Source organism: Camelus dromedarius, chromosome 9 (assembly GCF_036321535.1).
Source record: "Camelus dromedarius isolate mCamDro1 chromosome 9, mCamDro1.pat, whole genome shotgun sequence".
Classification (NCBI taxonomy): Eukaryota; Metazoa; Chordata; class Mammalia; order Artiodactyla; family Camelidae; genus Camelus; species Camelus dromedarius.
Window position 1 is genome coordinate 59,648,314 of NC_087444.1, and position 25,367 is coordinate 59,673,680.

Genomic DNA, 25,367 nt, shown 5'->3' on the forward strand with positions numbered 1-25,367 from the left:
CTTTTAAAAATTTATTTTTGTATATAGTGGCTAACATTTGTAAATCTCAAATTCCCAAATGTATCCCTTCATACCACCTTTTCCCAATAACCATAAGATTGTTTACTATGTCTGTGAATCTGTTTCTGTTTTGTAGATGAGTTCATGGTGTTGTTTTTATTCCTTCTTTTTTTTTCAATTCCACATATGAGTGATATCATATGGTATTTTTCTTTCTCTTTCTGGCTTACTTCAATTACAATGACGATCTCTAGGTCCACCTATGTTGCTGCAAATGGGATTATTTTATTCTTTTTTTGGCTCAGTAGTATTCCATTATATAAATATATCACTGCTTCTATATCCAGTCATCTGTTGACGGACAGTTAGCTTTTTCCATGTTGTGGCTATTGTAAATAGTGCTGCTATGAACGTTGGGGTGCAAGTATCTTTTCAAATTAGAGTTCCCTCTGGATATATGCCCAGGAGTGTGATTGCTGGATTACATGGTAAGTCTATTTTTGGTCTTTTGAGGAATCTTCATAATGTTTTCCATAATGGTTGTGCCAAACTACATTCCCACCAGCAATGTAGGTGGGTACCCTTTTCTCCACATCCTTTCCAGCATTTATCGTTTGTGGACTTTTGAATGATGGCCATTCTGACTGGTGTGAGGTGATACCTCATAGTAGTCTTGATTTGAATTTCTCCAATAATTAGTGACATTGAGCATTTTTCAGTATGTCTATTGATTATCTGTATGTGTTCATTGGACAAATGTCTGTTTAGGTCTTTTGTCTATTTATGGACTGGGTTTTTTTGTTTGTTTGTTTGTTTTGGTATTAAGTTGTATGAACTGTTTATATATTCTGGAAATTAGGCCTTTGTCAGTCACAACATTTGCAAATGTTTCTCCAATTCTGTAGGTTGTCATTTTATTTTGCTTAAGGTTTCCTTTGCTGTGCAAAATCTTATGAGTTTAATTAGGTCCCATTTGTTTATTTTTCTCTTATTCCCATTGCCTAGATAGACTGCTCTAGAAGAACATTCTTAAGATTTATATCAGAGAATGTTTTGCCTATGTTTTCTTCTAGGAGATTTATTGTGTCTTGTCTTATATTTAAGACTTTAAGACATTTTGAGTTTATTTTTGTGTATAGAGTGAGGGAGGGTTCTAACTTCATTGATTTATATACTGTTACCCAGTTTTCCCAACACCACTTGCTGAAAAGTATTTTCTCCATTGTATATTCTTGCCTCCTTTGTCAAAGATTAATTGACCATGGGTCTGTGGATTTATTTCTGTGCTCTCTATTCTGTTTCATTGATCTATATGTCTGTTTTTATACCAACACCATGCTATTTTGATTACTGTAGCTCTGTAATATTATCTGAAGCCTGGGAGGGTTATTCCTCCAGCTTCATCCTTTTCCAATATTGCTTTGGCAATTCTGGCTCTTTTGTGATTCCATATAAATTTTAAGATTGTTTATTCTAGTTCTGTGAAAACTTTCCTGAGCAATTTGATAGGGATCACATTGAATCTGTAGATTGCCTTGAGCAGTATGGCCATTTTAATGATATCCATTCTTTCAATCCAAGAGTATGAGAGTGTTGAATATATTTCTATTTCTTTAAGTCATCTTTAATTTCCTTAATCAATGTTTTGTAGTTTGGTCAGATTTATTCCCAAGTATTTTATTTTTTTTGGATATAATTTTAAAAGAGTTTTTTTTTTTTACTTTTTTTTTCCTGCTAATTCATTGTTAATGTAAAGAAATGCAATTGATTTTTGTATTTTAATCCTGTATTCTGCTACCTTGCCAAATTCTTTTATCAGCTCTAGTAGTTTTTGTGTGGAGCTTTTAGGGTTTTCTATATATAGTATCATGTCATCCACATATAGTGACAATTTTATTTCTTTTCTTCTAGTTTGGATCCCTTTTTTTCCCCCTGTTCTTGCCTGATGTCTGTGGCTAGGATTTCCAAGACTATGTTGCATATAAATTGTGAGAATGGTCATCCTTGTCTTGTTCCAGATTTTAGTTGGAAGGCTTTCAATCTTTCACTGTTGAGTACTATGTGGGCTGTAGGTTTGTCAAATATAGCTTTTATTATGTTGAGATATGTTCCTTCTATATCCACTTTGGTAAGAGTTTTTATCATAAATTGATGTTGAATTTTATCAAATGCTTTTTCTGCATCTTTGAGATGATCATGTGGTTTTTGCCTTTCTTTTGTGAATGTCATGTATCACATTGACTGATTTGTGTACGTTGAACCATCCTTGTGTCCCTGGGAAGACCCCAACTTGATCATGGTGTATGATCTTTTTTATGTGCTGTTGGATTCTGTTTGCTAATATTTTGTTGAGGATTTTACATCTACATTCATCAGTGATATTGGACTGTAAATTTCTTTTTTGGTAGTGTCTTTGTCTGGTTTTGGTATCAGGGTGATGGTGGCTTCATAGAATGAGTTTGAGAATACTCCCTCCCTTTCAAACTTTTGGAAGAGTTTGAGGAGGACTGGTATGGGTTCTTCTTTGCATGTTTGGTAGAATTCCCCAGTGAAGCCATCTGGTCTTGGACTTTTGTTTGTAGGGAGGTTTTTTTATTGCTAATTCTATTTCATTTCTAGTGATCATTCTGTTCAAGTGGTCAATTTCTTCTTGATCCAGTCTTGATGGACTTTATATTTACAGAAACTTGTCTATTTCTTCTAGGTTTTCCAGTATGTTTCCACATAATTTTTCTACGTATTCTCTTTGAATATTTTGTATTTCTGTGGTATTGTTTGTAATTTGTTCATTTTCCTTTCTTATTTTATTTATTTGTGTCTCTCTCTTTTCTTCTTTGTGAGCCTTGCCAGAAGTTTTTCTATTTTATTTTTACTCTTTCAAAAAATCAGCTCTTGGTTTGATTGGGTTTTTTTCTATTTTTTTAATCTCTATTTTATTCATTTCCTCCCTGATATTTATTATTTCCTTCCTTCTGCTAACTTTTAGTTTCATTTGTTTTTCTTTTCCTAATTCTTTTAGACGGTAGGTTAGATTGTTTACTTGAGATTGTTTTTCTTTTTTAGAAAAGTTATTGCTATGAACTTCCCTCTTAGGACTATTTATGCTGCATCCCATATACTTTGTGTGATTGTGTTTTTATTGTCATTTATCACAAAGTATTTTTTATATTCTCCTTTGATTTCATCATTGACCCATTGATTTTTGAGTAGCATGTTGTTTAATCTCCATGCTGTCATTTTTTCCTCCTTTGTTTTTCTGTGGTTGATTTCTAGTTTCATGACATTGTGGTCAGAGAAGATGCTTGAAATAATATCTGTCCTCTTAAATTTGCTGAGGCTTCTTTTGTGCCTGAGTACATTATCTATTTTAGAGAATGTTCCATGTGCGCTTGAAAAGAATGCATATTTTTGGAGGGGGATGGATATAATGTCCTAAAATTATCAACTAAGTCCAACTGTTCTATTATGCCTTAGTTTCTCCATTGTTTTATTGATTTTCTGTCTGGAAGATCTGTCTAGTAATGTTAATGGGGTGTTAAAGTCTCTAACTCTTATTGTGTTCCCATCAATTTCTCCCTTTATGTCTGTTAGTATTTGCTTTATGTATTTACGTGCTCCTATGTTGGGTGCATAGATGCTAACAAGTGCAATATCCTCATCTTTTATTGCTCCTTTAAGCATTATGTAGTATCCTTCTTTATCTTTCTTTATGGCCTTCATTTTAAAGTCCATTTTGTCTGAAATCAGTATTGCTACTCCTTCTTTTTTATTTCCATTTGCATGAAATGTCTTTTTCCATCCCTCACTTTCAATCTATGTGTGTCCTTCTCCCTAAAGGGGGTCTCTTGTATGCAGCATATGGTAGATTCTTGTTTTATTATGCAATTTGTCACTCTCTGTCTTTTGATTCAAGCATTTAGTCCATTGACATTTGCAATAATTATGGATAGATGTGTGTTTATTGCCATTTTGAACTTAGTTTTCCAGTTGATTTGGTATTTCCTCTGTGTTCCTTCCTTGTTCTTTTTGTGGTTTGATAACTTTCTTTTGTATTATCTTGGTTTCTTTTTGGTTTCTGTGACTCTGTTGTATGCTTTTGACTTGTGGTTACCCTGTTTTTCAAGTATACTAACCCACTACTATGTCTGTTTGGTTTAAACTGATAGTCATATAAGCTCAACACCTCCTAAAAAGAACAAAAATATAAAGTCTATATTTTCTTTCTCCCCTTCTCCCACCTTTAATGATTTTGATGTCCTCTTTTATATCTTCATATTTATTCTGTTGCCACTTATTGTCGTTATCGACTTTCCAATTATGGTTTTCACCTTTCTATAGCATCCTGCTTCTTTTCTATTTAGAGTAAACTTTCCAATATTTCTTTTAGTATAGGTTTAGTATTGCTGAATTTCTTTAGTTTTTGCTTGTCTGTGGAATTCTTTATCTCTCCTTCTATTCTAAAGAATAGCCTTGTTGGATAAAGTATCCAAGGTTGCAGCTTTTTCTCATTCAGGACTTTGAATATATCTGCCTGTAGTATTTGTGTAGAGAAATCAGCTGAAAGCCTTATGGGGATTCCCTTGCAACTAGCTGTTTCTTTCCTTTCTTTCTACTTTTACAATCATTTCTTTATCTTTAACTTTGGCCGTCTTTATTATATTGTGTTTTGATGTGGGTCTATTTGGCTTCTTCTTATTGGGGACCCTCTGTGTTTCCTGTACTTGGATATCTGATTCCTTCTTCAGGTTGGGAAGTTTTCAGTCATGATTTCTTTAAATATATTTTTCATCCCCCTTACTCTTTCTGGGACCCCCTGTTATGCATAGGTTGGCATGCTTTGTACTATCCCAAAGGTCCCTTATATTGCTTCCATTGATTTTATTTGCTTTCTTGTCTGCTGTTCTTATTGGGTGACTTCTGTTATTCTGTCTTCTAAGTCACTTATTTGCTCCTCTGCATTGTCTTGTCTGCTTCTGACTGCCTTTAGCTTGGCTCTTATCTCAGCCACTGAGTTTTTTTGTTTTTAGTTAGCTCCTCTTTATAGTTTCAATTTCCTTTCTATACTATTCTTTATCTCTAGTCATAGTTTCTTTTAGTTCCTTTAGTGCTTTGATCACTCCCTTTCTGAAGTCATGATCTAGTAGACTATTAAGGTCTATTTCATTGATCATTCTTTCAGGTGACTTATCTTGTTCTTTTAATTGGGAGTAGTTCATCTGCTTCTTCATTTTATTTATATCTCTCTGGCATTATGGATTATGGAGTATCAGTTATCTACTGTGGTTTTGAACGTTTATTTTTTTAAAAGAGGATGTGTTCCTGTGTAACTGTGCACCCCTAATAATTTTGTCTGTTTTTAGTATGGATGGTTGCCACGTCTTTTTTCCATGTGTGTTGGCTGTTTTCCCTTTGATGGGGTTTGGCAGGTGTTGTGGTGACCATAGCCTGTCCTGGTTTTTGACCAGCTCCTCCTTTTTTTCTGTGGTTGTCACAGCCCTGACAGGCCCAGGTCTTTTCCCCTTTTGTTGGAATGAAGGTTTCCAGACCCATTTCTGAGCTGCAGTCTTAATATGTTGGGTTGGAGTGCTTTATGTACACTTTATTGACTCTGCCCTTGTCCCTACTTTAACCACAGGAATGTCAGTGTGCTGCTCTGGTGTCCCTTAGGTTCTCTGACCTCAGAGCTACCAGCACAGTTCTGCCAACTTCTGGATTAAACACCTTGATTGTGGTGCGCTATCAGGTAAACATTGTCCTCAGCACCAAACACCTCCCCTGTACTTGCCCCATTGTGTGAACGCCACTTACTCATATCAGAGGCCCGAGGGTCACACCGCTGTGTCAGCGCCATTCCCAGTGCCACATCTGGGCACAGTAGGTGGGTTCACATAAAACAGCCAACACCAGCCCTCACCCCTGCTCTGTGTCAGAACTCTGCTCCTTGCTCATTTGTCTTAGAGGTGTAGGTCCACAAATGCATTTGCAAAATGATCCTCTCTGCCTGGGATTGTAAACAAATCTTAATCCTGGGGCTGTAAACAAATTCCAGTCCTGCCTATGAAGTTGCCATGTCTCTGGGTACAGATCCAGGTTTCAACCCCACCTCTATCTGGGAGTCGTGCACCAGGAAATATGGTGGGTATAGCCAAACTCCACCTCTCTTCTCCTAAGAATAAGCCAGTGATGGTGCCGAGGGTCTCTGAAGACAAAGGCCATGGCCAGCCATGTTGGAGCCCTCCCCTCAATGCACACCAGCAGCCATTCGTTCTTTCTTTCCTTCTTTCTTTCATTCTTTCTCTTTTTCTCTCTTTCTCTCTCTCTCTTTTTTTTTTTTTACGGTGGACCAAGGCTATTTTGTTCTGTATACACTCCTAGCTATGGTTCACTGCACATTCCAGAACCCTGTGTTTGCCTCTGTGCATTTGGCTTCAGTCCTCTGCCCAGCTTGGACAGCCAGTTCCAGTCAATGTATAGGGCTGGGGGTCTCAGGGACCCTTTGTGCCCATTTCACTTAGTTCTGTTGGCCAAGGGCTGCTGTGCACAGATCTGAGTCTTGGAGGTTCCCCTTCTGTCCCTGCTGACCTCTCCATAGGTGAGACTGAGTCCCAGCATAAGAGCACTGTTTCTCCTTTGCCAATCCCTCTCCATGGGACAAGGCCCCCACTAATTTCCTTTTTCTTTTTCTTCCTCCTACGTGATTTGTGATGAATTTTGTCTTTTGAAGAAGGTGATGTTCTGTCATAGTTCAGCAGGTGTTCGGAGTGAATGGGTGGGTCTGTGGATGTCTCTCTTGGTGTGTTCACTGGAGAGGGTGAACTAAGAGCATCCTTTTACTCTATTATCTTGGCCACTCCCCCTCCACCATGATTTCTTAAAAACATAAGTTAGATGATATATCCCCCGTGTTTAAAATTTTCCAGTGACTTCCCATTGCACATGGCAGAAAAATCCACTTCTCTACCATGGCTTACAAGGCCCTGAACCGTGGCCACCTATCCCCTTCTGTGATCACACCTCATGTCACATGCTCTCCATGGCCATCCCTTCCGCCATGTCCTCTCTGATACTCAGTGCCACCTAAGGTTCTCTGCACCTCCTGAGCACTGTGAGTGGATTGTTCCCTCATATTCCTTACATGGCCCATATTCATTAGTCATCTCAGCTAAAATGTTGGCTCTTGCAGACTGCCTCATCCACCTGTCTGTTTGATTTCTTGTCCCTGTTATTCTTTCTCTCTGTAAACAGCACATTTCCTTCATTGCCTGTACTACAATTTGCAAGTATATTTTTGCTTTACTCCTTGTATATTTTGTCTCTTCCCCTGGACTGTAAACTCTGTGAGAGCTGGAGCCATGCTTTTTAAATTTCATCTTTGAATGAGGTGCCTCCATTGTTGTTGTAGCAGAACCCTAAACTAACCCTTTGTTTTTGACACTTAAAAACCTGCTGAAAATCAGCTCCTTCAGGAAAACATCCTCAACTACAAGTTACCTCACCACTGGGCTGCCTTTAGGGACTTCTTGTCAACCTGGCCACTAATTCATGGAAGCCCTGAGATCAAGAAATGTTCACTGCCAGAAAATGGTGAGGACTCATTTCTGGATAATAATTAATGTTTATGGAATCCTGACTGTGTACTAGGCACTATGTAGCTCTCCCAACAAAATGGTGAGGGGCTGTATTCATCAGAGTCCCAGCAAAACCAATAGCAATTCAAAGGGAAGTTAAAGAAATGGATATCTACATTGATGTGAGTGGAGTTAAAGGAATACAAAGTATAAGGGGTGAGGACTTCCAAGAGGAGGAAAGCTGTCATCACTCTGTAGTAGATGCATACCTCTCTGCCAGAGTCCCTCATCAGGCTTGGAGGACTCATTCCAGGCAGCTGGTGGTTGTGCTGCCAACTGACTGCTATTAGCAGCCAGACCCCTGGGAATTGCCTTGGCTGAAGAAAGATACCTGCACTCAGTGTCTGGTCTACAAGAGAGGGACAGGAGCCTGGGCCCCTTGGGACAACTCTGAAGGTCCATCTCAACTTCAGAGGTGTCCAAAGAGTCAGCAGATGTCTTTAAGACTGCAAATTTCCTCTGCCCAATCCTGATTCCTTCCCTTCCCCACAAGGCTATATCCTAAGTGTCTTTCTAATAAACTACCTGCACACACATCTCCATTTCAGAGTCTGCTTTCTGAGAACCCAACTTGGCATCCTCTTGGCCTGAAAATGTGAGAAGAGACAGTGGTGATATCAGAATTCAGTGATCTGTAGCTATTGGAAGAGGGCTGCATGATAGAAGCTGTGGTCAGAGATGAAGAAACTCAGTGACTGCCCACATTACACCTTCAGGGAATGGGAAGAGGAACAAATACCATGACCTCTCTTTTTTTTTCTCACTCTTCATCTTCCTACTGCTGCCTTGCATCAGCCAAACACAATTGGAAACTGGGTGAGTGGGTGATCACCTTTTTGGGCCAGAGAGCTGGGCAGAGAAGGGTGAAGAGCCAATCTGGGCAGGGACATGCAGAAGAACCATCATAGGTAGGTACTATTATTGCTCCTTGTTTACAGATGAGGAAATAGACATAGAGATGTGATATCACCTGAGTAACGCCATGCAACTTTTAAGGGGCAGAACTGGGATTTAAACCTCAAGGTCTATGCTCTGAACCACTGTTCTCTACCGTCTCTCTTGATTTCCAGTGTTTCTTTCCCTTCAAGGATTTAATATTTCTTTAAGCACTATAATTGGTCTTTCTATTTCTTTTGCAATCCTCTTATTCCATCATTCATGACTCAAGGAATATAGGATGCTTGTTGAGAATCTGTGAAGATTTGGTGTTTTCTGGTATGCTTAGGGAATCTTATGGCTGTGAACACTTAAACTGGATTTAGCCAGTTTCTATGAGACTGGAGAATTGGGGAGAAACCTCAGAAATTGAATGAATTATGTCACCAAATCCTTGCTGAGTATCTATTCATGTCCACAGCTTTGGGTGAGTCCTGTTTAAGTTGATCAATAGTTTCAATTTCAAGAATAACATATCAAACAGTTGTTTAAACTGTGAAATCTTAATTATGTAAAATGCCAGATGTGAAAATTCAGCATGTTATCTTCTCCTGGGCAGTAATGCTTCTGATTAGAAAGGGCATGTTACTTAAAGTGAGCCTACAATTAGTCTTGAAAAAGGAATTGTAATGGTCTCCTAACTCATGGCTGTGCTTATATCTTCCCTGTTGTGTTGACTCAGACTTAGAGGTTTTTTTCAGTCAGCACTTCCTTCCAGAGGACAGCGCTCTATAAGTGGGCTATCTGCAGAAACAATCCAGCCTAATTGGAGCCTTGTTGTTGGTCTTCTAGAGGGCAGAGACCTCAGCTGAGCCTGAATTGGGACAAGGGGAGCAGGAGTTTCTCCAACAGGACTTTGGAAAAGGAATCATTGGTGGGGCTGATATTTCAGTCATCATTTTTTTTCCTGGAGGAGATGATGCTGTGGTCTTGTCCAGGGCCACTGCTGAATATCAAAAAAGAAGGTCCTGGCAGGGACCCCAGGCAGTGGAATGAGATGAGGGGTTGATTTTGGGGTTCACTTTCTCTCTGTTCCTGGAGCTCACCAAGAGTGTTCTTATATTTGGGCCTTTGAAATTGATTTTTCCTGTACTGGGGATGATTTCCCCAGCACTTGCATAGATGATGGCATCTCCTCATTCAAGTCTCTGCTCAACTGTTGTTCCTTCAAAAAGGCCTTCCCTGACCACACTGTGGTAAGTGGCTCTATCTCCTTGGGTATTCTTTACTCTACTTCTCAGTTTCATTTTTTCACATAATTTATCAATTTATGAAATTATCTTATTTATTTTATATCTCTCCAGTTCGAATATATTCTCTGCAAGGCCAGAGACTCTGTTTCATCTGCTATATACAGAGTATAATAGGTGCTCAATAAATGTTTCCTGAGTGAATGAATGAGTAAATGAATGAACTGCAGGGGCCACACCTGCCATCATAGAGGCAGCTGGTCAGGTGAGTCTGCTTTCCCCAGAAAGCAGACAGATTTTGAGACTCCAGCTCAGACTATCTCTTCCAGAAAGGCCTCTGAGATGAGGCAAGGTTTGAATGAAATCAACAGGGACGTAACTCAGTGGTGGATAAAAGGGGACTTTTACTGCTTCCCTCAACTTCAGCTGGAAATCTTTCCTGAGGCAAAATTTTCAAGCCCATTACTCTGTCTATTTAATAAGTCATCAGAGGATCTGTGGTCAATGTTGGTTGTCAGGAGGCTAAACAAATGCAATCCCCTAATTAGCTTCTGGATGGAAACTGCATCCCACCCTGAGCCAAGTGCGATTCATCGTGTGTGCTAGACAGTGGTGCAAAGAGAAGAAGTAATTGACTGGCATTGGAAAGGGATAAATTCGGTTTAGGCATTTGGGGGAAAAAAAAGCTGCTCTGTCAGATAAATCAGGCAGTGGAATGATCTGATTAATGAACATGAAATAACTGTTTGATGCTTTGAAAAGGAGGCGAGAAACACTGAGGGGAGATTGAATGAGAAACTGAGGGAGAAAATGAGACAACAAATTTTCTCATTCTGCATTGCTCTCTCATCACCAACTTGGGATCACTTCTGCATCAAAGGGAAGCTGAGGTTCACACATAGATAAGTTTAAAAGGGTGTAAAATCTCGCTTAAAACTCACATTAAAATACGTCTTATGCTTTAATTTTTTAATTAAAGTATAATGCATGTGGCAAAGTTTACAAACTGCACTAAGCTTAAACTTACAGCTCAATTAATTTTTATCTCTGTAAGCATCACCCAGAAAAAGACATAAAACCTTTCCAGCACCATGGAGGCTTCCCATTTTGTCTCTTCCAAGCTAATAACTTCCAGAGACAATCACTGTCCCAAATAGTATCTCCATAGAGTAGTTTTGCCAATTTTTGAAATTTACATAAATGGAATCATACAGCATGTACTCTTTTGTGTCTGGCTTATTTTGTTTAACTTAATGTCTGTGGGATTTATCCATGTTGCTACATGTGTATAGTTTATTTTCTTTTATTTCTGTGTCTTATTCCACTTTGTGAATATACCAAATTCATTTTCCATTCTCCCACTGATAGGCATTTGGGTTTTTCCCTCCAATTTTTGGTTGTTATGAATAAAGTGGCTGTTGGAAATATGCTTGAAAATTTGGTGGTCCCTTTGTGGGTGGCCAGGAAGGGAAGAATTTGGAATTTGTGGACAAAATCTCTTATGTCAAGTCTGAAGGATAAGTAGAGGTGCCCTCTGGTTCTCAATAGCATGTCATGTGGCAGAAACTACAAAAGTTCCCAGACCTTACACAAAGGTAAACAATTTTTTCTGACCTGGATGAATGCTCCAATGAATTCTTCTTCATATATGATGGCTCATAAACAAGAAACATATAATAACGAAAACCTATTAAATATATACTGTGTCCGAAGCCCTGTGCAAAGCTTTTTATTGGGTTATTTTATTAATCGTATTAATCCTTATTAGTATCTTAAAAGATAGGGAGTATTTTTTTTTGACAATGAGAAGACATAGGAAAGATATATAAGATACTAAGCACAATATAATATACAATCTTATTCTTCAATGATCATAGACTCAACAGTAGAAGTTCAAAGTGGGCAGAAGTTGGCAGATTAAGTTAGGGCAGAGACAGGCGATCTGTGGTCTTGTGTCCCCACGTAAGCCAAGGATTTGAGCAACAAGCACAATGGCTGCTTCCTTTGTAGACTGGCCAGGTGTATAGATGAGTGGTTACCAATCTCAGAGCCATGTGCACATGCATGGGTTAAGTGACTCATAAAAATGCAGACTCCTTAGTCCTACACTAGGGTTACTAAATCAGAACTTGGGGGGATGGTGCCCAGGCATCTTGTTTTTAACATACATCCCCCATGATGCTGATGAGTAGCCAGGGCTGATCTCTCTGAATCCCTTGGCAGCTGTCACTTTCATAGAAAACTTTCACCTTCATTGTTTTATTTGTCCAACATGCTGGGTGACTGACTAAGCCTCTGAATGAATTGACCAGATGGTTTGGTGTCATGAAGCCTTCGTTGCTAACTTATACAAAACTACTTTCACATATAATATAACCACACAGGTCTCTCTATGATGACTGCTTTTATTTCCATGAAAATCAAGACAATGACACATCTAATTAGACTTACAGAATGCCTCTTGTTCATGAGTTTGGCCTTTGGAATTTCTCATTTAATTTTTCAATGATGGAGATGGGCCGAGGTAGCATAGCTTCCTTTACAACCTAATTTTCAACTTTATAAGTTCTTCAAGACTCATTATGACCTATTTTTTCCAGGGATCTGTATTGATGTGGTGCTTACATTTCATAAAAAAACCATTCTGGAGATGAAATCATATGTTGTTCTGCTTGCTGTATTCCATTTGGAGGGTGTTTTATTAAAGTGTCAGGCAGATGAGTAAAATGTCCTTATCCATATTCAAATTTGCCAGGAAAAGACATTGGCAAAATAGCTTCTAGTAATTTGAAGTAACTTAGTACACTGTAAGCAAAAGCTCTTTTCCCCATTTGTTTTCTTAAGTGAGAGAAATATCATCCAAAGATTGCATTAATGTGACTGTTGAAAAGCTTCTGTATATCACCAGAAAGACAAGGGTGGCTGAGGGATTTTTCTCTTGGTCAAAGAGATTTCAGGGAGTGCATTTGCCCTCCAGGTATATCATAAAGATCAGGAAGATGTGTCTGAACGAACTGCAGGGACATAAACCCTGTCTACTCCAGACTCCCTCAGTTCCAGGTTGGGGAGCAGAAGTTGCCAGTACTTGCCCATGAATGACAACCGAGGAGCTGGTTCTTTGGTGGCAAAGAATACTCTGGAGTCAGTCAGCCTGGATTCGGATCCCAGGGCAAGCAATCTGAATTTCTGTGCACCCACTTCCTCATCTGTAAAACGAGCTCGATAATAGTGTAATATCAGCCTCTTTGGGGGTTGCTCTGTGTTCCATGCCAGTGTACATCAAGCTGCACCCCAGTAACAGTCAACTGATCAACTGTCATCTTTCTTATTAAGTCTGAGTCCTTTGGCCTTCCTGCCTTTTCCCAGTGGAGTCCATAAGCATCCAACTATGATGCTTTTACAGTGTATGAATCAGTTGCTGATTTATTCAGCTTTTATCTACATATGGATGGTTTTTATAATAAGGTAGAAAAGCTAGATTACTCTGTGTAAAACAAACAAACAAACACAAAAAACAAGCTCCTGGAGTGGGGAGCATAGCTGAGTGTCTCACTGAGTGTCAATTTTCTGAACAGATGCATGTGATTTGGATAGATGGATTACAGTGGGCACTGGATGGACAAAACCCTCTTTAGTCAAGCTACTCATCCTACCTGCTTTCTGGGGTCCAATATTCCACCATTAAAATGTTCAGGTTAGTTGAGGGCAGGGGTGATGCAACAGTCATCCTGATGTAACCTGGCACTACTTGGAAAAGTCCTAGAAGAATGAGATGAATGTGTTTTCTTGGAGAGAAGCAAGGAGACATAGGTGTTGTGGAGTCCAGTGGAGCAGTGAACCAAGAAGGGCAGCAGAGGCCCTGGTGTGACACCATTCCCGCTGTTGCCCAGCGGCCCCCACTCTCCACTCACAGTAGGTGCCCAGTGGCCACAGGACTGCAAGGGAGGTTCCTCTACTTGTCCTTCCAGAATTCCTCAGTCCTCGAGGACTCCTTATCCTTTCTCCAGACACTCCTTTGTCCTAAAGGTCCTTTAAAAGTCTCAGTTCAGCCAAAGCTCTGCCAGCCTTTTAAAATACTCTCACTCTGAATGTCTGGAGACTAGGTGTGTATGTCAGGTGCCTCCATTCCTGTCTCTGGTACCCAGGACTTCACCATTTTCTCCTCCTGCCTGACCCTGCAGGCACTTAAATCTGCTGCCTTTGGGAAGACATGATTTCCTTCAGGGAGTCTTCGCTATAACCCCTAAGCATTTCTCTGTACTTCTACAGCCCTCTGTATTTCCCCATCACAGGGCTTCCTACACAATATTTTTTCTACAATTTTATCTAGAAATGGTTATAAACTCAGAGAAATTGCATAAATAGTACAGAGAGGCATATCCATCACTTAGCTTCTCCTCATGGTAATATTTTATGTAATTATAGAACATTCCCAAAACCAAGACATTGACATTGGCATGATGCAATTAACTGCTGGACTACAGAGCTCACTGGATTTCACCAGTTCTTGCATGCACTCATTTGTGTGTACATTTCTGTGCATGTTCTATGACATTTTGTCATGTGTACACTGATGAAGACTCTCTCTTTGACCAAATTCTAATCATACTCCTCTGAGCTCTTTTCAATTAGGCCCCATCCTTGGACATGTCCACCAGAGCCCAATTATATCAAGAATCCTGCTAAGTCTGTTTAGCCAGAATCCCCCACCCTCCCTATCTGATCACCATTGTTAACTGACCAAATGCCTCATTTCTCACCAGCCTTCCCCTCTGATGATGCCCGAGCATCCTGGTCTGCCTTCAGCAAGAATCCCCCATTACCCTTGATGTGTACTTTTAGTAATTTTCCTTCCACCAACACTCTCCCCTCCCCAAACCTGCTCCTTGGCTGTAAACTCCTATTTTTCCTTGTTATATTCAGAGTTGAGCCCAAACTGTCTCCCCTACAGCAGAATGTCAATTTAGTAGTCCCTGTATCTATCATGAAAGTCCCCCTGAATAAAGTCTGCCTTATCATCTAAAAAAGTGTAAAGAATAAACATTTTTTCCTATAACAGTAGAGATTACTATAAGCATCAGCACAATCAAGACACAGAAGAACTTTCCCTTAGTTCCAGGGACTCTTTCCCTGTATTTTCTCACCACACTTGTCTGATTTCTCTAGCAGGTGGTCAGGGAAGGATTTTGATTACCCTCGAATCTCTTATGAAGCAGAGTAGGTGTTCAGAAAATGTAAGTTGAATAATGGGTGATGAATCCAGAATCTTCCTGGAATGACCACTGTGTGCCCAGCACTGTGCTATGAAGGGTGGCAGAGGCATTGAAATGTGATTTCCTGCCCTCTTCTGGTGGCTGCTAAGGTCCTGGGCTGGGAGGCTAGCCACAGGCAGGAAAGATTCTGCACTTCGAAACCCAGTACTTCCAGGGGCGAACAGGTGGGTTTGAAGTCCCAAATGAACACTAATCATTTTCAGATCCTCATGTTGGTTTTAGGAAACTCTAATAGAACACCTTTTATAGGGCAGAGTCTTTGGGGACTGAAGGAATTTGATGATGAAAAGACACTAACCCAACAGTCTTGTTTTCTTTTCCTTTAAAGGGAGAAACAGAATGCGAGTGATCAGAAAGCACTAGAAGACATCAGTTAATCCAAAATACTAGTTCCTTAGCTCCAAAAGCACTTGCAGAGAAAATCATTGAGGGGCACAGGAGGATGGAAGCACCTTGTAAAAACTGGAATCCCATGAGTGTGTGTATATGCCAAGTCTCATAGGCTATTTTTTTTAATTTATCCTTTACTTGATCACTTTTTTCCCCTCAAATACTAATTTTTCTTTGACTTTTTTCCTCAAAGTATAAAAAAGTATGAAATATAAACAAGCTGTTGCATTGCACATTTCCAAGTGTACAATTCAAGCATTATAGAGCTATCTACATACCAATAAATCCCATCAAATATTGGATAATTCAATAGTATCCAAAATATCAGAGAACAGAAAGAACTAAAACCCGCTTCTTTTTGTTACACATAAAATTCAAACATTCAGTCTATGGGATTTAAAAATATAGACTAGATAAACAAGATTATACTGTATAGCACAGGGAAATATATACAAGATCTTATGGTAGCTCACAGTGAAAAAATATGTGACAATGAATATATGTATGTTCATGTATAACTGAAAAATTGTGCTGTACACTCGAATTTGACACAACATTGTAAAATGACTGTAACTCAACAAAAAAATGTTAAATAAATAAATAAATAGAATGGAAAAAAATTCAGTCTAAAGAAAAACCATCATTTTGGCTGCCCTCCACATTTGCATGCTGATATAGTTATTAAAATACTCCTGTATACTTATGTTTGGTCTTGCTATTTCAAGTCAGGTTTAAAACCTCAAAACTAGACATCCAGACGAAACAGATTATCAGAAGGATTATTTCATCCCCACCTTCCTAACCCCAGAAACTATGAAGCCAATTTGACGACATGATTCCAAACACTGGATTGTGACAACAAATGTATAGTGGATCTTTTTAAAGAACTCTCTGTGCTCAACTTTCTCCCATCCCAATTATTCAGAGTGGAAAAGCCCCTCTATTTCTACCACTATTTCCACCCCCACATTTCCAATATGTATTTGAATTTTATCCCCCGGATCCATGGAAGAGTTAAGAAACTGATTCAATGGGAACATTTTTTTAAACCTTTTGCTTTCATCTTGTCCTTTATTTTCTCCCTTATTTTGTTTACTTGTTTGCAAACTTGGGTAGGTTGTTTGGAGACCTTGTATGAGCACAGGTCATGTAGGCAAGATTAATTTTGTCCCATAATCAAATCTATTCTTGTGACAAAAAAAAATTTTAGCTTAAGTTTAAAAACGTTTGGTGAATAAAATTAATTGCATCAACTAAATAAAATGCATTCTGTCCAATACATATAGATGTTCTATCAAGAAGACAAATGGACTCAATAGCGTAAGTATCTATGTGGATGAAATGCATAATAATGTAATTACTTTGCCAACAAAATGCTAACTTGCTTTAATCATTCTGTTCTCAACATAATGTAAAGTGATTTAGCGGGTAAAATGAATCCACTTACAAATTGTTTTATGGTCATAATGCAGCCCTTTGGTGGAATGTGTATTGATGATAATAATTTTATGGGCAAATGATTTTTCAATTAAAATGTCTTTTCACAGACAAAATGGGAGTGTTACAAATGGCTCCCGATAACTGCGTGCCAAGGAGCAAGCAGAAAGGGCTGTCACTCACGCTAAGCAAAGCCTCAGTCGAAAAGGCTTGAAAGCTCAAAGGGTGATTTATTTTCATCAGATTTGTAATTTCCTTCCCTCCCACTTGAGGAGTATTTTCTTCCTGCCTTTACTGACCCAGTAACAAAAATTAGATCTGGTGACCAGCCCACCAATCATGGGCTGCCATGGTTCTTTGCTGGGCCTTAATGGACTACACAGTATTGTTCATTAATAAGTCCTTAGAACCAGGGCAATTCTTTCTGCTCTCTAACACGGACCCCATTATCTTCAATTATTACTGTACCCATAAAAATGGAATAAATCATTATTATATAGTGGTTTTTAATTTGAAGGTTGTGATGGAGAAAAAAAATGTTTCTATGTGGGCTAATTGTCATAATTAGTTTTTAGTGAGATGTAATACTCCTTCCACCCACTCCACTGCTGTCCAGATGGAACTTCGGTTAGTTTTTCAAAGTCTTAGTGCTTGAAGATGGCTCCTTTGCCAGTGAGTTTGCCTCGTTAGGGAGAAGAGCTGTTTGTTCTCTCCATAACAAGACAGAGGGCCCGCCCTTGTCCTATTAAGGGAGGTGGGAAGCAGCTCCCCAGCTTGCCTCCCTGGCTTGGTCACTGCCTGCACAGTGATACCTGCTTACTATCCTTCCCTCTGCAAGCAAGGGAGTTTCATTTTTGTAGAGAGTCCCATATTCTTTCAGGTTTCCTTTCTGGAGGCTGATCTCACTAGAAATTATAAGCATTGTTTTTAAGACCGTGTGGAGGAGAGGGTCATGTCAGAAACTCTGGGCAGTTCTGTGGTGAGGGGGCATAGTTAGTGGATGAGAGCAGAGATGGCTAGGTGGACAGACCTGGAAAGAAAGTTGGCTCTGCTGCTTCTTGTCTGGCTTTCCTTGAGCAAGTCACTCTACTGTTCTGAGTCTTCATTTTTGCATCTTATAGAATAGGAATAAAATAGTAACTACCTCAGATTGCATAGACAAAAGAGATAATGCACAGAAAAGAGTCACACATAGTACACAGTAAATGACAGCCATTATTGTCATTGCAGTCACTACCACTCAGATAGGCCCTGGGGATCTGGAGGTGAGAAAACAAGAAAAAAAAAAATGCAATGCCCTTCCTTCCCTCAAGAAGAGGAGTTAATTGATAATGATGGGATGAAAAGTTCAGATGTATTTGTCCTCTCTGATTTGTGCTGAATCTCATCTGGGGTTTCTGACTGCACACACAGCCTCCTCATCATTGCCTTTGTAAATGAAAATTGTTGCCAGGCATATCAGTAAACAAAGGATGCTGTGGCCATCAAGTTATCAGCCACTACTGTCACCCCTCCGGCAGTGAGCAGAGGTAACTCAGGATGTGGACAAGCAGGCACATTGCTCAAGGGATTGCAACCTTGGGTTTTCAAAGCCCAGTCTCATTTTCCTCCACAGGCAATCCCTCCTCTCCATTCTGACTCACAATTTCTCCAACCCAAGACCAGAGGCAGGGCTGCCTCAGGGCCTGGGAGGCCCCATGAAGACGGCCTTTTCAGTGTCTGCTCGAGGTCACCTTTTCCACACTCAGACCTGGCCCCTGGGGCTGGGTGGGGGCAGACAGCAGCCTTTCTCTCATCTTTTAGTAAAAACACACAATTTGGAGGAAAGGACCACTTCCTTTCTTCCCTCGGCCCAGCAGGCTGTGTCTCTCTGGCTATGTGGCTAGTTTCAGCATGAGGGCATACCCAGTGTGTCCACTGCCAGGTGATGGTTGGATGGCAGTCAGCTTGCTGTGCTGGGTGAGACCTGGGCCACCCCATGGCTGAGGCCTCGCTCTGTCTCGTCCATACTATGTGCCAGGAATGGTGCAGGACTGGGGCAGAGACTGGGCAGACATTGTGTCAGCCTGCAAACAGACCCACTGGGCAACTTTAAAATGGTAAGTCCAATCCTTTATGTGAGGAATTGTTGGAGGGACCATGGGTGGAAGATTTATTTAATGGGAAGTGACATTTATTGAGGTTGTTGAACCATACACAAACTTGACATAAATCATCTAATTTCATTCTCAAGCCTGCCTCATAATGTTAATATTATCTGCATTTAAAAGTTAGGTAGTCAGGTAAGGATTTGAGACTTACGGAATCTCAAGAAAGTTATTTGATCTCTTTGTGACATAGTCAACTAGCCTCTAATACAAGATAGAGCAAGCAAATTTCCCCTTTAGAACTTAATTGTACCAAAATTTTGCATGATACTGAAAAAGGAAATAATAATAATAGTAAAGACTTGTAATTTGGCCTATAGTCAGCCCTTCATACTAAAGGGTTCCACATCTGCAGATTAAACCAACTGCAGATCAAAAATATTTGAAAAAAATCTCAGAAAGTTCCAAAAAGCAAACTTTGAATTTGTTGCATGTCAACAACTATTTACACAGTATTTACATTGTATTTACAATGATTTACATAGTATTTTCATTTTATTAGGTATTATATGTAATCTAGAGATGATTTAAAGTATACGGGAGACTGTACATAGGTTATATGGAAATTCTAAGCCGTTATCTATAATGGACTTGAACATTTGCAGATTTTGTTATTCACATGGATTTCTGGAACCAACTCCCCTACCCAGATACTGAGGGATGATTGTATTTATATAATGCAAAATGTAGTCTGATTTAAATTGTCCATACCATTCAAAAATAAAGTATTGGCCATCTAAAAAATTTAAACAATTAAAAACATGAGCAGATTAAAACAGCAAATGCCTTTTTCCCCAACCCTCAGTGCCCCATGACCTGGCTTTCTGTGATTGGCCCCACTGCCCCTTTCATTAGCTGAGGTTATCAGACCTGCAGTCACCTCTCAAAGAGTGGGTTCCAGTGGGAGGGCAGAGGTGGCTAGGAAAGCTATTACATGCATACTCTTATTTAATTATCACAACAACTCTGTGAGGTAAGTACTATTACAATCTCTATTTTAAAGATGAGGAAACAAACTCAGAGATGTTAACAGTAACCTGCCCAAGGTGTGTAGTTAATGAGCATCAGAGCCCAGGTTGGGATGAGCTTTAAGACTGTGTTCTCTATCTTACTACACTGCACCTAGTGAGATAGTCTGAAATGGAAATAAACTTTTTACCCATTCATTCTGTCTTCATCTTTGTACATTTCTTAAGCATCTGTCACCCTCAAGAGATGATAGATACACACATGAGCAAGACACAAACCTAGTACTTGAGAAGTTCAAAGGTGGCAGGAAGAGGGAAGGGATACTCAAGGAAATGAGTTATTTCAGTATAGAATATTTTTCCCTTTTTCAGTTTTATCAGGTAGAATTATTACAGTTTGACTGCACATACACATTATATTGCATGTAAATACATACATACAATATACTGTACATTTTTTAGTTTACATATATGTACTGATGATTGTTTCTAAGAAAAGATTAGAGCTTTAATTTTTTAAACTTACATAGTTATCAAAGGAATAAAGCCAACCACAAAATAAAAATCAACAGAATGTGGTAATCCAATCATAAAGGACAGTCAAATGTGCTTACATATCAGTATAGAATATTTTTTGAACCTTGCTTCTTTTAAGGGAGATCAGACCTCCAGAGCCAGCTTGTCCTCTCTATATTTCTGGGGAGAATTCCCCTGGGCAGTCATGAAATTTTAAACTTTTGTTTGTTTGTTTGAGGATGAAAAGACAGCCCTTTGATGTACTAATGTGCACACACAAACACATACAATACTAGTAATTTTTTTGAAGTTAGATCATTTTTCTTGGGGATTATTCTTGGCTTTTGCTGTTTTACAGGTACAATTTCAACAGATAGGGGGAGAATGTAGAGATAAAGAAGGAGAATAGGAAGTCATTTTCCTGTTAAGCTGAGAAAAGAGAGCAAATAGGTTAAAGAAACTCGTAGTGCTGTCACTGAAAAGTCATTTCAAGTTCCACTCAGCTCAATAGAAAATGGTGCACAATCTGGGGCTCTGAGCTGCTTGGAATGCTGGAATAGGCATTTGGCTGTCAAACACTCAGATGAACTTGTGTGTGTGTGATTCAAACTGAAAAGCTAACCAGTCTTACAAAACTGATTAAGAAGCCAATCAGTGGGATGAGTGAGGCAGCTAGAGCCTGGTGCAAGGAGGGCTTCCTTCTAGCACATTGTGACCTAGGGTTCTACAGCAAATGCTCCCCTTTTGCCTCGAGTCAGTAGTTTGAAAACCCTGGCACTTACTTGGGGAAAAACATTGTGGAAAATAGGGCCCAGTGTGGATGGTTTCTCTGTTTCCATTAACTCACCAACCTCCCCAAGTCAGGATCAATCTCACAAACTGGGTGAAGGTGGATTTCATCATGACACCTTTCGGAGACTGGCTTAAACTCTGACAAAATCCTGCTTTTATGTGCTTGTCTATTTTCTATAGGTGAGATAATTAATAGTTCAAAGTATAAGTTTTCTTCTCTTTCCTATTTTGCTTGATAGGTTAAATATGTGTAATAAATTCTGTCTTTTGGACCTCATAATGAAATGATCCTGCTAAAGAAGTTTTTTTTTTTTCCTTTTGTATTGTGTCCATTCATTTGTTTCAGTTAATGTTAGTATTTTAGCTCAGTGATATCTGAGTTTCATCACATAATGTACATAGTGGAGCATGTCCCCACCCAATATATCAATGTTTATAAGTTATAAATATGTTCTATCTTTAGCTAACAGCTTAAGGCACAATTGGCCCTTAGGGTGAGGTTTATCATTAATGATAGTACATTTATTTTCAGTTTTGGTATTTTTTACATTTAAAAAAGTTAACATCTTTATTGTGGTGTGATTCCTGTACAGTAAACTACACATATTTCAGGTGTACAATTTGATAAATTTTGATAGATGTATACACCAATGAAACCACCACTACAATCAAGATAGCTAACATTTCCATCACTCCCCAAAAAAGTGCAGATTTTGAATTCTCAATTTATCCCTTCCACTCTCTTTACCCCTTGGTAACCATAAGTTTGTTCTCTGTGTCTGTGAGTCTATTTCTATTTTGTAGATAAGTTTACTTGTGTCTTTTTTTTTTTAAGATTCTACATATAAGTGATAGTATATGGTATTTTTCTTTCTCTTTCTGGCTTACTTCATTTAGAATGACGATCTCCAGGTCCATCCATGTTGCTATACATAGCATTATTTTATTCTTTTTTATGGCTAAGTACTATTCCATCGTATATGTATACCACATCTTCTTTATTTAGTCATCTATTGATGGACATTTGGGTTGTTTCCATGTCTTGGCTCTTATAAATAGTGCTGCTATGAACATAGCAGTGCATGTGTCTTTTAATTATATTTTTCTCTGGATATAGCCTAGGATTGGGATTGCTGGGTCATATAGTAAGTTTATTTTTAGTTTTTTGAGGAATCTTCCTACTGTCCTCCATCGTGGCTGCACCAATTTACATTCCCACCAACAATGTAGGAGAGTTCCTTTTTCTCCACACCCTCTCCAGCATTTATCATTAGTGATAAATTTATCATTTTTAATGATGGCCATTCTGACTGGTGTGAATTGATATCTCGTTGTTTTGATTTGCATTTCTCTAACAATTAGTGATGTTGAGCATCTTTTCACTTGCTTTTTGGCCATCTGGATGTCTTCTTTGGAGAGACAATTACAGTACATTTAAAAATCTATTGATTATCTGGTTTATTTTATTGAAATTTTTGACCAGTCTAATTAGATAATCATGATTTTAACCTCATAATGTGGCTGTCAAAGAGCTTAAACTAGGAGGTGGAGTTCTATCACCCCATTTTCTTATTGATCCCTCCAGCACATATCATCAATATCATCTCCATTTTGCAGTTTTGTGTAGGAATCTTCTTAAGTTTTCTGTCCATTGGTGAGTGTTGGTTTGATTAATACAAGACATTACTATCTGCAAACCTGCTAACCAAGCACAAGTAAATTGCAGAAGGTACACTCATTTCTGATCTGTGAGTCTTTTCATTCCCCTCAATGTACCTCATGGACTACATAGGACACGTGCCAACTGACAAATAACAAGGGAGAGGGATTCAGGGACGATCATGTATTAATTATATGCAACTTGCTTTTTTCTTATTATTTCTTATGTTCCTTTCCTGAACTCCAGTGGATTGTCCTGTGCATACCAGGAGGGCATGTAATGGCTTTGAAGACTGTGTCTGAATCCTCCAGCCATTTGCTGACCTATGAGGACATAGTAGATACACCACGTGGGGGAGGCTTGGGGACCTTGTCTTAGGAAGGGGAGTTGTGGAACTAGCAGGATAAGTAGCTGTGAGGTGACCAAATTCCTGATGTGAGAGTGGTTTCAGAAAGGAACTTATTGTATGTCAAGTGTCAAAGGCAAGGTTCACGTACATCACAGTTTTGACAGGTATTCTCTTCCCTGTCATGTTAGCTAATTTTTTCTTCTGCGTGATGCTCTGACTTTAAATATGGCATTTTAATTAAGTGGTACTGTGTTCTACACATGGTAAGCAGTCATATTTGTTGAACAATAGCATTTAATGTCAATTTGTATTGCTCGGCTGTCTTTGAATTTAGCAATAAAGGGCTTAATGGTGTTTCTCTCTTTTTAAAATCTTATGTCTTTTTAAACTCAACAGCTTTTGGTTTATCTCTGTTGCATGAATACATTTGCTGTATTCCAGATCATTCTGCAATCGTCTTCATCACCCACCAGGCCAACAATAAGCCCCCTGAAAGCAGGGCTGGCTCTAGGGCACTTCTGAATTCCTGTATCAGCCAGGAAAATTCTGGGCACAGAATGGGTACTAAAACAAAACTTTAAATCAGAGGGTGAAAACTGGCCATGCATGAGAAAATTCAGCCCTGAGCCCTGCAGTGTTAAATTTTTTTCATTAGTTACCAACATTTAAAAATCAGGAGATGCTGCATAAAGAGCCAGATTCCCAACTTTTTTTAAAAAAAGAGACGATCTGGAAGACCTAGACGTAGCCTGCATCCCTGCATGGCAACTGTCAGCTGGAGATAACCTGTGGCTGCCCTTCTTGACTGGACAGGCACTCTTCACTTTGTCCCTGTCCCTTCCACTCCCTGCAGGGTCCTGGTTATAAGACTGACTTTCAGGTGGTCATTTATTATCATACTTGTCCTTTTGGTTTTATAATAGGACAGTTAAGAGGAAAATGGATGATTTATTGAACTTACTTATGCTTTTGGTGCCTACTTATTTCCCCTCTTATGCCCAAGGCTGCTTTATACTGATCATAGAGGCAGCAGGGCAGGCCAGAGCACTGGAAATTTAATGCCCTTAGAAGTATCCCACAACCAAGAACAGATGAGAAGCTAGTGGGTAGGAGGTCCAGCCTCCTTGACTCTTAGGCGGATTTCTCTGAGACATGTTCCTTTTTCATCTCCCAGAGAGCCCCCAGCAAGTTGAGCCCACAGTTTCCCACAGTGCTTGGTAGCATGCCTTTTATTGGCTCCCTTCCCTTCTTGTTCTACATGTTCACCCCCCCATACCCCCAACCCAAGCATCCCAGGATCACCTCCCAAAGAAACCACTTGTTCTCAAGCCTTTGTCTCAGATTTTACCTCTTAGGAAACTCAGACTAAGCACCCTTATTTCTATCAGAAGTAAAGGGAAGATTTTTGAGAACCACATGTTTCAAGAAAATGGAAGTGAGATTATTTCTTCATTAGCTTATTGAACATGTAGGACTAGTCTTTATTTGGACAAGTTGTGTTATGTTGAAAGAACGTACTCAGGGCACTTTATTTATATTACATTTCTATATGCATCTGAGTTTTCAAGCTTTGCTTTAATAGGATAATAAATGAATGAATAAAAGTTTTAAAATCTAAATTAACTATCACTCTTCTTAAACACTCTTGAAGGTTTCTGATCTTTAATAAAGCTTCTGGGATTGAATAAACGATACAATTTGAAATTCACTGAAACCTCCTCTTTTGTAAAACTCACACCAAGGCCAGTTTCCTGTAAACAAACGCTTACCAAGAGCATGACCAAAGCAGTCACTGGAGTTCCAGGGCATGGACTATTTCTTCATGTCTGCTATGTCTAATTATTGAGTTGGGTGGTGAAGCCGTTTGAAGCCCTCCCTAGCAGGCCACTGGGTCTGGGAGAGATCATTCCATACATTTTGTGAGCTGTAGAGAGAGAAAAAAAATAAGAAGAAGAAACAATGTAGCTGTAATTCTGAACCAAGACATGTCCCACTTTTCACTGTGTTTTCCTAAAGGCAATTAAATGAGTTAGAACTAGCTCAATATAAGTGTCTGTGATTGAGAGGTACAGTCTTAAAGA